General features: G+C 46.9%; 1 protein-coding gene across 3 annotated transcripts in view; it reads right to left on the reverse strand.

Annotated features, from left to right (window-relative positions):
• Window positions 1–9,602, reverse strand: part of ADGRG2 (adhesion G protein-coupled receptor G2) — a 134,538-nt gene extending 124,936 nt beyond the window's left edge. For all 3 annotated transcript variants that reach the window (XM_063721423.1, XM_063721422.1, XM_009234638.4), the window contains exon 1: window positions 9,525–9,602. The gene's annotated coding sequence lies outside the window, so the exon portion shown is untranslated. The remainder of the gene's footprint in view (window positions 1–9,524) is intronic.
• Window positions 9,603–10,538: the final 936 nt, after the last annotated feature.

Consider the following 10,538-nt stretch of genomic DNA (forward strand, 5'->3'; position numbering starts at 1 on the left):
AGGTTGCAGTGAGCCGAGATCACGCCACTGCACTCCAGCCTGGTGACAGAGCGAGACTCTGTCTCAAAAAAAAAAAAAGGAGAGAGCGTAATCTATATTCAACCCAAATATCAATGTTACGAAGGACAAAGAAAGGCAATAGAAGTGTTCCAGACTAAAAAAGACTAAGAGACATGACAACTAGATGCAACAACCCTAAACCTGCTGGTGCGGTGGCTCACGCCTGTAATCTCAGCACTTTGAGAGGCTGAGGCGGGCAGATCATCTGAGGTCAGGAGTTTGAGACCAGCCTGGCCAACGTGGCAAAACCCCATGTCTACTAAAAATACAAAAATTAGCTGGGAGTGGTGGTACGTGCATGTAGTCCCAGCTACTCAGGAAGCTGAGGCAGGAGAATCACTTGAACCTGGGAGGCAGAGGTTGCAGTGAGCCGAGATTGTGCCATTGCACTCCAGCCTATCTCGATCAATCAATCAATCAATGCAAGAACCCTAAACTGGATCCTGTACTAGAAGGAAAAAAATGCTGTAAAGGATGTTATCAGGTCTATTGTCAAAATTGGAATACAAATGGCAGATTAGATAACAGTATCTTATCAAAACATTTACTGAGATTGATAACAGTGCTGTGATTATTTGAGAGAATATTCTTATACTTAGGAAATCCCTACTGAAGGATTTAGGAGTTAAAGTTCTTGCTGCATGAAATTTATCCTCAAATGGTTCAGGAAAATCCTAGGTACACGAGCAAGAGTGTAAATGATAAAGCAAACAGGATAAAATGCTAACAATAGAGGAATCTGGATTAAGGGCATAGGGGTGTTCTTTGTACTTTTTTAAAAAAATGTTCAACTTATTTGTAAAGTTTAAAATTATTTCTAAATAAAAAGTTAAGGCCGGGTGCGGTGGCTCATGCCTGTAATCCCAGCACTTTGGGAGACTGAGGCAGGCGGATCACCGGAGGCCAGGAGTTCAAGACCAACCTGGCCTGCAGGGCGAAACCCCATCTCTACTGAAAATACAAAGAAAAATAGCCAGGCGTGGTGATGGGCACCTGTGGTCCCAGCTACTCAGGAGGCTGAGGCAGGAGAATCACTTGAACCCTGAAGGCAGAGGTTGCAGTGAGCCGAGATTGCACCACTGCACTCCAGCCTGGGCGACAGGGCAAGAATCTGTCTCAAAAAATACAAAAGTAAAAAAAAAAGTCCCTGAGAAGACAAAGAGGATGAGGGACCCAGAGCCCAGAAAAGAAGCCAGTTTTTGATCCATTATGGACATTTCAGTCACAGTTTCACAGTAGCACTGGGGAACACTTTATTTGTACAAATATGGGCCTGTTGGGGGTCCAGGTAGCGGGATATGAGGAGGCTCCTGTTGAATGAGCCAGAATCAGCAACTGATCTAGGAGGGGCAGAGGAAATAAAAGGTGTCAAACAGCTGTTTTGGAGAATGGAAAAACAAACCCACTAGGCAAGCATGGTAGGACTGCTGGCCATGATGAAGGTCCATTTGAGGTTTATTAAGGTCAAGAACAAGACCTGGACATCGGTATTGATTTATCAAGCTCCCCCAGTGATTCCAATGGGCAGTGGGCTTTCAGAACCACTGTGCCACGGCAGGGTTTCTCAACCTTGGCACTATTAATGCTTGGGCCGGATCACTGTTTGTCGGGGTGAGGTGCTGTGCTGTGCACTGCAGCATGTTTAGCAGCATCCCTGACCTCTCCCCACTAGATGCCAGTAGCACCTCCAAACCCTGCCAGTCATGACAACTAAAAATGTCTCCTGACATTGTCAAATGTCCCCTGGGAGGCAAAATCACCTCCAGTTGAGAACCACTATGCTACACCATAAACAAGACAGGCTTACAAAGGTCAGGAATTGTGCACACTCCTTGCTCTAGCTAGGAGCTTGTGATGAAGAACACAGGCTCTGAAATCAGATGGTCTGTATTCAAACCCTGGACCCACTGCTTACCTTCTGTATGACCTTAGACAAGTAACTTAACTTCTCTGTACCTCAGTTTCCTCGTCTGTAAAATGATGAGAATTGAACCTGCTTCAAGAGGTTGGGAGGATTAAATGAGTTAATAGATGTAAAGCAATAAGAGTAGCAACTGCTCAGTAAATATTAGCTATCATTATTATTACGAGAGTGTCAGAAATACAGTGGATACCAGGTGAGTGTGTATTGGTTAATGAACTGCTTACATTAAAATACTCCACGCTTAACCTAAAGAAATTTCCACACTAACACTGGAACAGAAAGGCAGGGCACATTATACTTCTCTTAGGACAAGTGTCAGATTTTATCTACATTCTAGGCTCATTCATTTGGTCATTTGACACGTGGATAAAGCACCTACTATGTCCCACTGTTGTAAGTCCTGACAACACAATGATGAGCAAACTACACAAAGTCCCTGCCTTCCTGGAACTTATATTCCAGCAAGGAAAAGAAGACGCAGCATCAGTAAACAAATAACTAAATAACATAATTGCAGGTAACAGTGATATAAATAAAACAAAAGTGGGATAAGGGAATGGACCCTTCCTGTGGTAAGTGGGGAGTACGGTTTTAGAATGAGGGTTAGAGAAGACTCAAACGAAACAAAGAAACTATCTGGTGAAATGGTGTTCTGGGCAGGTAGCACAGCAAACGCTTGGCTTGGGTGAGGAACACAAGCACGGAGGAGGCTGTGTTTGGAGAAGTTGAGAATAGGGAGTAAAGGAGGTACCAGTGAGGCCCTAGGGATTGATTGTAAGTGTGGTAGGAGGCGGCGCGGTGGCTCCCGCCTATAATCCCAGCACTTTGGGAGGCCGAGGCAGGAGGATCACTTGAGGCTAGGAGTTCAATAGACTAGCCAACATGGTGAAACCCTATCCCTACTAAAAATACAAAAATTAGCCAGGTGTGGTTGCACGAGCCCAGGAGTTTGCGGCTGCAGTGAGCTATGATCACACCACTGCACTCCAGCCTGGGCTACAGACTGAGACCCCATCTCGTCTAAGAAAAAAAAAAGTGCAGGCCGGGTGCAGTGGCTCATGCTTGTAGTCTCAGCACTTTGGGAGACTGAGGCAGGAAGCCTGCTTGAATCCAGGAGTTCGAGACCAGCCTGGGCAACACAGGGAGACCCCGTCACTACAAAAATTTTTTTAAAATTAGCCAGGTGGCGCAAGCCTGTAGTGCCTCCAGCTGCTCAGGAGGTTGACGTGGGAGGATCGCTTAAGCCCGGAAGGTTGAGGCTGCAGTGAGCCATGATCATGACACTGCACTCCAGTCTGGGCAAAAGAACGAGATCCTGTCTCAAGAGAAAAAAAAAGTCCGGGCACGGTGGCTCATGCCTGTAATCCCAGCACTTTAGGAGGCCGAGGTGGGTGGATCAACTGAGGTCAAGAGTTCGTAGACTAGCCTGATCAATATGGTGAAACCCCGACTCTACTAAAAATATAAAAATTAGCCAGGCATGGAGGTGTGAAACTGTAGTCCCAGCTGTTAGGGAGGCTGAGGCAGGAGAATTTCTTGAACCCGTGAGACAGGTTACAGTGAGCCAAGATCGTGCCACTGCACTCCAGCCTCAGCAACAGAGCGAGATTCCATCTCAAAAAAAAAAAAAAAAAAAAAAAAAAAAGTGTGGGAAGAGGTCATTAGAGGAGTTTGAGTCATGGACTTATAAGACTGCATGTATTGGCTATTCTGTGGGGTCAAAAGTAGACATTGAAAGACTGGTTTAGAGGCTACACAGTAATTCAAGAGAGAAATGGGTAGTTACACTGATCTCAGAGCATAATAAATGAACTTACTTTGCATCATAGCAGGATCTGATATAAAATGAATCTGTTCTGGACATAATCCAGCAGTTTGGGGGCTTAGAAACTAAATGAGCAGTTTTACAAAACAATGTTTTTCAAACTGTGGGTCAAAAAATCAAATGAAAGGGTAGTCAAATCAATTTGGAAAATCATGATCATCAGTTTAAAATGAAATAGAACAGATGAAAGATAACTGAAAATATCAATACATTGCACACAGGAGAAAGACAAAGACTTTGTGAGAGTTTGTTTCCATTATATACAAGTACGTTTGGACTGAGTTGAAATATAAAATGTGGCCAGGCGTGATGGCTCACGCCTGTAATCCCAGAACTTTGGGAGGCCGAGGCGGGTGGATCATGAGGTCAGGAGTTCAAGACCAACCTGGCCAAGATGGTGAAACCTCGTCTCTACTAAAAATACAAAAAAAAAAAAAAAATTAGTCGGGTGTGGTGGTGGGCACCTGCAATCTCAGCTACTCGGGAGGCTGAGGCAGAGAACTGCTTGAACCTGGGAGGCAGAAGCTGCAGTGAGCCGAGATTGCGCCACTGCACTCCAGCCTGGGCAACAGAGTAAGACTCTGTCTCAAAAAAAATAAAAAAATAAAAAAAAAAAGAAAGAAAAAAAGAAATATAAAATGTACTTATTGTGAATGGTGGGCAAAAAAAGTTTGAACACTAGAAAAAGCTACCTTGTTTATACATGAGTAGGTTATAAACTGTCTCTTGATTCTCTTTCTTCCTCAGTACACCCAGCATTCCCCCAAATAAGAACATTATTTAAAAAACCTCCAAAGGTAGGTTCTTCATCATCTAAATAAAATGAATTACCAGGCGCAGTGGCTCATGCCTGTAATCTCAAGCACTTTGGGAGGCCGAGCCGGGTAGATCACTTGAGGTCAGGAGTTCGAGACCAGCCTGGCCAATATGGCAAAACCCCGTCTCTACTAAAAATACAAAAATTAGCCAGGTGTGGTGGTGCGCAGCCATAGTCCCAGCTACTCAGGAGGCTGAGGCAGGAGAATCACCTGAACCCAGGAGGTGGAGGTTGCAGTGAGCCAAGATTACTACCACTGCTCTCCAGCCTAGGTGACAGAGTGGGACTCTATCTAAATAAAATAAAATAAAATGAGTTGACTTAATGCTACACTAACTTCTCCTCCAGTGAGATCAAAATGTGAACTTCCAAAGTCAAGAAGCGAACTAACTGATCCTAAACCTCTTAGGCTTTCAATGGAAAAAAAAAAAAAAAAAAAGAATTCCAAGCAGAACAAGAAATTTTAAAATTAAACTTTTAGACTTTTAGCAAGCTAACAATGGAAAAGAAACCTCCTGAGGATAATTAAGGTAGCTACCAGAATCCTATGGCAAGCACAATAGTTAATGGTAAAATAGTAGCAACTACTACTCAACATTATCCTACAGGGAAGCCTAGCCACTAAAGCAAGAAAATAAAATGAGGTAAAAATATTGGAGAGAAAATTCCCTATAGTATTGCCATTTGCAGACAATTTGACTGTCTACTTTGAAAATCCAAGAAAATCAACTGAAAAACTATTAGAACTAAGAAAAGTTCAGTAAAATGGCTTGAATGTAAGATAAATGTACAAAAAACAATTAAATAGCCTTCCTACTTACTACCATAGAAAATGAAGTGGGAAAAAAGGATACAATTTCTTTTTGTTTTTCTTTTTCTTTTTGGAGACAGGGTTTCGCTCTTATTGCCCAGGCTGGAGTGCAGTGGCCCAATCATAGCTCACTGCAGCCTCAAACTCCCCGGCTCAAGAGATCCGTCTGCCTCAGCCTCCTGAGTAGCTAGGACTACAGGTGCATGCTACCATGCCCAGATAACTTTTTAATGTTTTTTGTAGGGACGCGAATGTTGCTATGTTGCCCAGGCTGTTCTTGAACTCCTGGCCTCAAGCGATCCTCCCACCTTAGCCTCCTGAGTAGCTGGGAATCCAGGCACGAGCCATTGTGCCCGGTTATCAGTTTTTGATAAAGCTCACATACAACATAGCCATCTTCTACGTGTTTACCTGAGTGAAATAAAAGTTTACATTCATCCAAAAAGCCATATGTGAATATTGATATTGGCTTTATTCATAATCATCAATAGTTGGTGAGTGGATAAACAAACTTTGGGATACTGCTCAGCAACAGTAAGGAATGAAGTATCGATCCGTGCAACACGGATAAACCTCAAATGCATTATGCTAGGTGAAAGAAGCCAGGCTCAGAAGCCTACAGAATACATAAGTTCTTTTACAGGACATTCTGAAAAGAACAAAATTATAGGGACAGCAAACAAATCAGTGGTTGCCAGGGGCTGAGAGCTGGGGGAGGCTGACTACAAAGAGTCAACAGGGAATTCCTTGGAGTGGCAGAATTCTTCTACATCCTGATAGGGTGGTGGTTACATGACTATATACATTTGTCAAAACTTCTAGAACTGTATACTGAAAAGAGTGAATTTTACTGTAATAAGTTACACTTCAATTTGAAAAACATGGAGTAGACTGAAGAATTCATTAAATTGATTTGTAAAATGGGACAGTGTTTACCACAATTTATTTGATTGTGGGAATTTATTTTATGATAGCTTTCCCCAAACGTTAGCCCGTTTCTTAAGTTCCATCACCCACCACCACACACCATGATCCCAAAATAAGTTCCATGCGGATTAAATACCTACACATTTTTGAAACCATAAACATTTTAAAAGAACTTTTTTCTTCCTATCTTGTGCCCAGGAAAACCTTTCTCAGTGAAGCATAAAAACTAGCTCCCAGGTTTTGACTAAAGTCAGAATCCCTCCTTTCTACCTTTTGAACCACGGACATTACAGAAACACCACCCTCTCCCTCCTTTTGTTAATTTAATAGCACTCTTCCCAGTTTGGATCATGTATTTGAAAGCGACTTGGCACGCTCAGGCAGAAAAGTGGAAAAATGTGTTTTTCAGTTTCATCTGAGCCGTCAAAGCACCAAGAACATATGTCGTGATGTCCTCCTCTGAGTCCCCACAATGATCACATCAGCCATGGAAAATCAGCTTCTTTGCTGGCTCTTCCTTGCACCTGAGCAAACTCACTTTGCCATTTCTGGAAGGCTGTTCACGGTACCAAAAACACAGCAGCTTTCCTTTCCCTGCCAAACCCGCCAATGAAATGCCACTTCTCTGACTTTTTCTCCCTCTGCTGAACAAAATCATATCCATAGTTAGAGTACAATCTTTTTCTTTTCTGTATTTCCAACATTTCTTTTTTCTAGAAAAATACACACACCTGGAATCTGTGTTTTTTTTTTTTGCCAAGATTTCTTCACAGACAAAATACTGATGCTGGCCCTGCCTTTCTTCAGTGTTTTTCAGTAGCTAAATATGCTCTATCCCCCTTTTAATGAAAGTCACCTTGCAGGGATGTGGGAGTGATAAAAGCAGAAGGGAATCCGATCCGGGCTGGCATCATGCTGAGGCCCTGTAAAACAATACTCCCGAACAGCTACAAAATTTGGCCACTTTTTGTTTTCCAGCTTTGCATTTGAGCTGTGAAAGCTGCCAAACCAAGCAATGTCCAGCTCATCTTAGATCTTAACTAAGCAAAATTTTATGAGATGCTAGAGACTCCCCAATCCTTTGGAAATAACACACAACTTGTCAATAAACTTACAAAATTATTTCAATATCAAACTTAATTGTATTGTCTATCAATAATTAAGCTCCTAATAAATTGTTAACTATTGATATTAATAAAGCAATAAATTTTGTCACACCATGCATGCCTGGGTATGCTCTTAGACTTATCTCTTCAGATAGCCAAAGAGGAGTTGAGAAAGACTGGAGATAACTGCAACATCTAGCTAGTCTTCCCTTAATAAACCTCTACTCTCCATCACCCAACATCTCGAACCCTGATCAAAAAATGGGTTCTCTTTCCACGTATGGTGACTATTAGGATCAGCTACATAATTTGTGGGACCCAGTGCAAAATGAAAAGGAGAGGGCCCTTGTTCAAAAATTAAGAATTTCGGCACTAAACCAAGTGCAGGATGCATGTCCATGAAGCCAGCCCTGCTACCAGATCGTGTATTTGGCTAGAAAGTTGGTAAGAAAAGTAAAACATTTCGCTATTAAATGAGTAGTGAAGGAAATCAAAACATCTTACCCCAAAATATATTTCTTTGACATATTTTGAAATGGTTGTTTAGAAAGCCAGCCAGTAGAGCTAATGCAAAGCTGTCCTTGGTGCGGGAGATCTGCATTTGTAGAGAATCTGCACGGATGTAGCCAGGCTTTATCGAGGTCCTCCCTCGTCCAGATCTAAGAGAAATTAACTGAGGATCTGACCCCTTTAAAGCTCTGAAAGAAACATTTACTGTCTATTCTCTCTGAGGGCTGCCACCTGTGAGGTTTCATTGACATCTCCAGACCATTTTTGCTGGCCAGGCCTCCTCCTCTCCCCTTCTCACAACCTTTTACCACCATAACCTGTTTGGGGCCATGCGTTGAGCCCCCTTTCTTTCTGTAACCTCAAGATAATCTACAAGCTTCTGTACCCCATTGGGGGGCTGGGGGTAATCACTCTATTGTTCTCTCCCCGTGGACACATTAATACATTTGTATGCCTTTTCTCCAATCAATCTGCCTTTCAGTTAATTTTTCAAGCGAACCTTCAGGGGGCGAAGGGAAAGTTTCCCTTGGCCTTTATAGTAGCAAGTGTTTTTGTGTGCGTTTGGGGGTAGAGGTGGCAAAGAGGTATTAAAGCTATATATATTGTAAAGTCTTAGGACCTCGTCTCCCGATCTCCCACTTTTCCTAAGGTTTTCAGCCTGTTGGACAAAAAGTACTTCCGTAGGGCCTGCCGGATAAAGCGTGGTCCATGGAACAGCATCAGCAGCCTCTGGGAGCTTCTTAGAAATGCAGACGCTCGGCCCCCACCCCAGACCTGCGGGATCAGAACCTCATTTTAACGTAATCCCTGGGGGATTATCGTGCACAGTACAGACTGTCACTGTCGAAGCAGCCACGGAAAACCTGTCCCCTGCTTCGTCTGGCTCTCTGGAGGTCAGCTCTTCTTCCTCCTCACTTTTTATCGGGTTCCGGAGCCTCGAAACTCGAGTCCCTGCCGAAATGCGCTCACTCCGAGACCACGAGCCCCCTCCTTCCCCGGCGTGCTCACCCCCTGGCTCCGGGCCGCCGCTCCGTCCCTCGGCGCCCGGGGCCACCTGTTCGGGGCCGCGCCGAGTGGTGCAGCCCCAAGCCGTCCGGGGCCCGGGCGCGTTCGCGCTCCCCCAGCACCGCCGCAGCCCGGCCAGGCGCGCGGAGCCGGGCTCCCCGGAGTTGGCGTCTAGCACACCACCCGCGCGAGTCAGGCTCGTGGCTCAGTTTCCCGCGGGTTGGGGAAAGTCGGGCTCCGTCCGAAGGTTTTGGAGACGCGCGTCTCCCCTTGGAGCCCCCTTTCCCACGGCGCGCGGGCTCCCCCCGTCGGGGAACCAGCCCCGGGGCTGGGAGCTACGCCTCCGCCTTTCAGGACGGTCCCGGGCCCCGGCTAGGAACCGCAGCCGGGCGGAAGGCGTGTTCGTCCCGCCGGCCCGCTGGCCCGCCGCCCTCCGGGGCTAGACGCTGCGCCCGAGCCTCCAGCGCCCGTGGCCGGCTGTGCGAGTCTGGGTCTCAGGACCCCAAGGGGCCAGACCCGTCCCGGCGCCGAGCGCTTACCTGCCGCTCGCGTCCTCGGGGCTGGCTGCTGGCGCCGTCCGGCCCGCCTTTTCCCCTCTCCGGGGCTGCGGCCCTCCTCCCCCCGCCCGTGGCCTGGGCGCCGCCCCCGCCGCTCCCGGCCCGCTCAGCCGCCAGCTCTCCAGCTGCCCAGCGCGGCGTGGCGCGTCCGGCGCTCGGCGGCGGCGAGGCTGGGCGCGGAGGTGGGGAGCGGGCGGGGCGCGGAGGGAGGAGGGGGAGCGGGCAGCGCGGCCGGCCGAAGCCCGGCTGAGAGCTCAGGGCCGGGGCCGGGGAGAAGCGGGGGCGGTGAGCCCGGCCGCCCACCCCACCGCAGCCGGGGGCCCCGTGGCGCCTCTGGGCTCCAGGCACTGCGGGACCCTCGGATGCTCGGCGTCCAGCCCAGCGCGCTCCTCCTTGGGGACCCCAACGGACCCCAACCTCCAGACTCAGCGGCTCACCTTTAGGGCTCGCCCCGGTACCCATATGCCCGTTTCAGTGTCGCACGCTGTGATGGGTGGGAGCCCCGAGGGCGCACTTCTGCCAAGATATTCCTGAATCCGGAGATCAGATGTCAGACCACTTGAGAGGGGGATTTGGAGAGAGCAGTAAATGAGAAATGTCCCAGTAAAGGATTCAGCTCGATGGTTTCCTGGTGAAGGACTGGAAATACACCGGGTTCCCAGAAACCGGGATCTCGGGCGCTCTGCCTGCTGGGGGTCGAGGTGGAGGGGGTATATACAGTGAGTTGTCCCTGGTCCCCTCTACCTTTCTGTCTTAGCATCTCTCCTGCATGGTCATAGAATAAAAGCTAGATCTGGATAGGACGTACAGATCCCCTAAGCAATTTGTCAAAGTACCCTATTTTATAGATGGGAAAATGGAGGCTCTGTTCTACAATACGAATTAGTTGCAGAGACCAGGGAAAAAATAAGCGCTCTGAATTCCCTCTGCCGCTCATTTTACTGCCCTCCTCCCCCGCCGCCTTTATAGTCGAATAACACCTGTGTTTGCAAAATG

Source organism: Pongo abelii, chromosome X, assembly GCF_028885655.2.
Source record: "Pongo abelii isolate AG06213 chromosome X, NHGRI_mPonAbe1-v2.0_pri, whole genome shotgun sequence".
Classification (NCBI taxonomy): Eukaryota; Metazoa; Chordata; class Mammalia; order Primates; family Hominidae; genus Pongo; species Pongo abelii.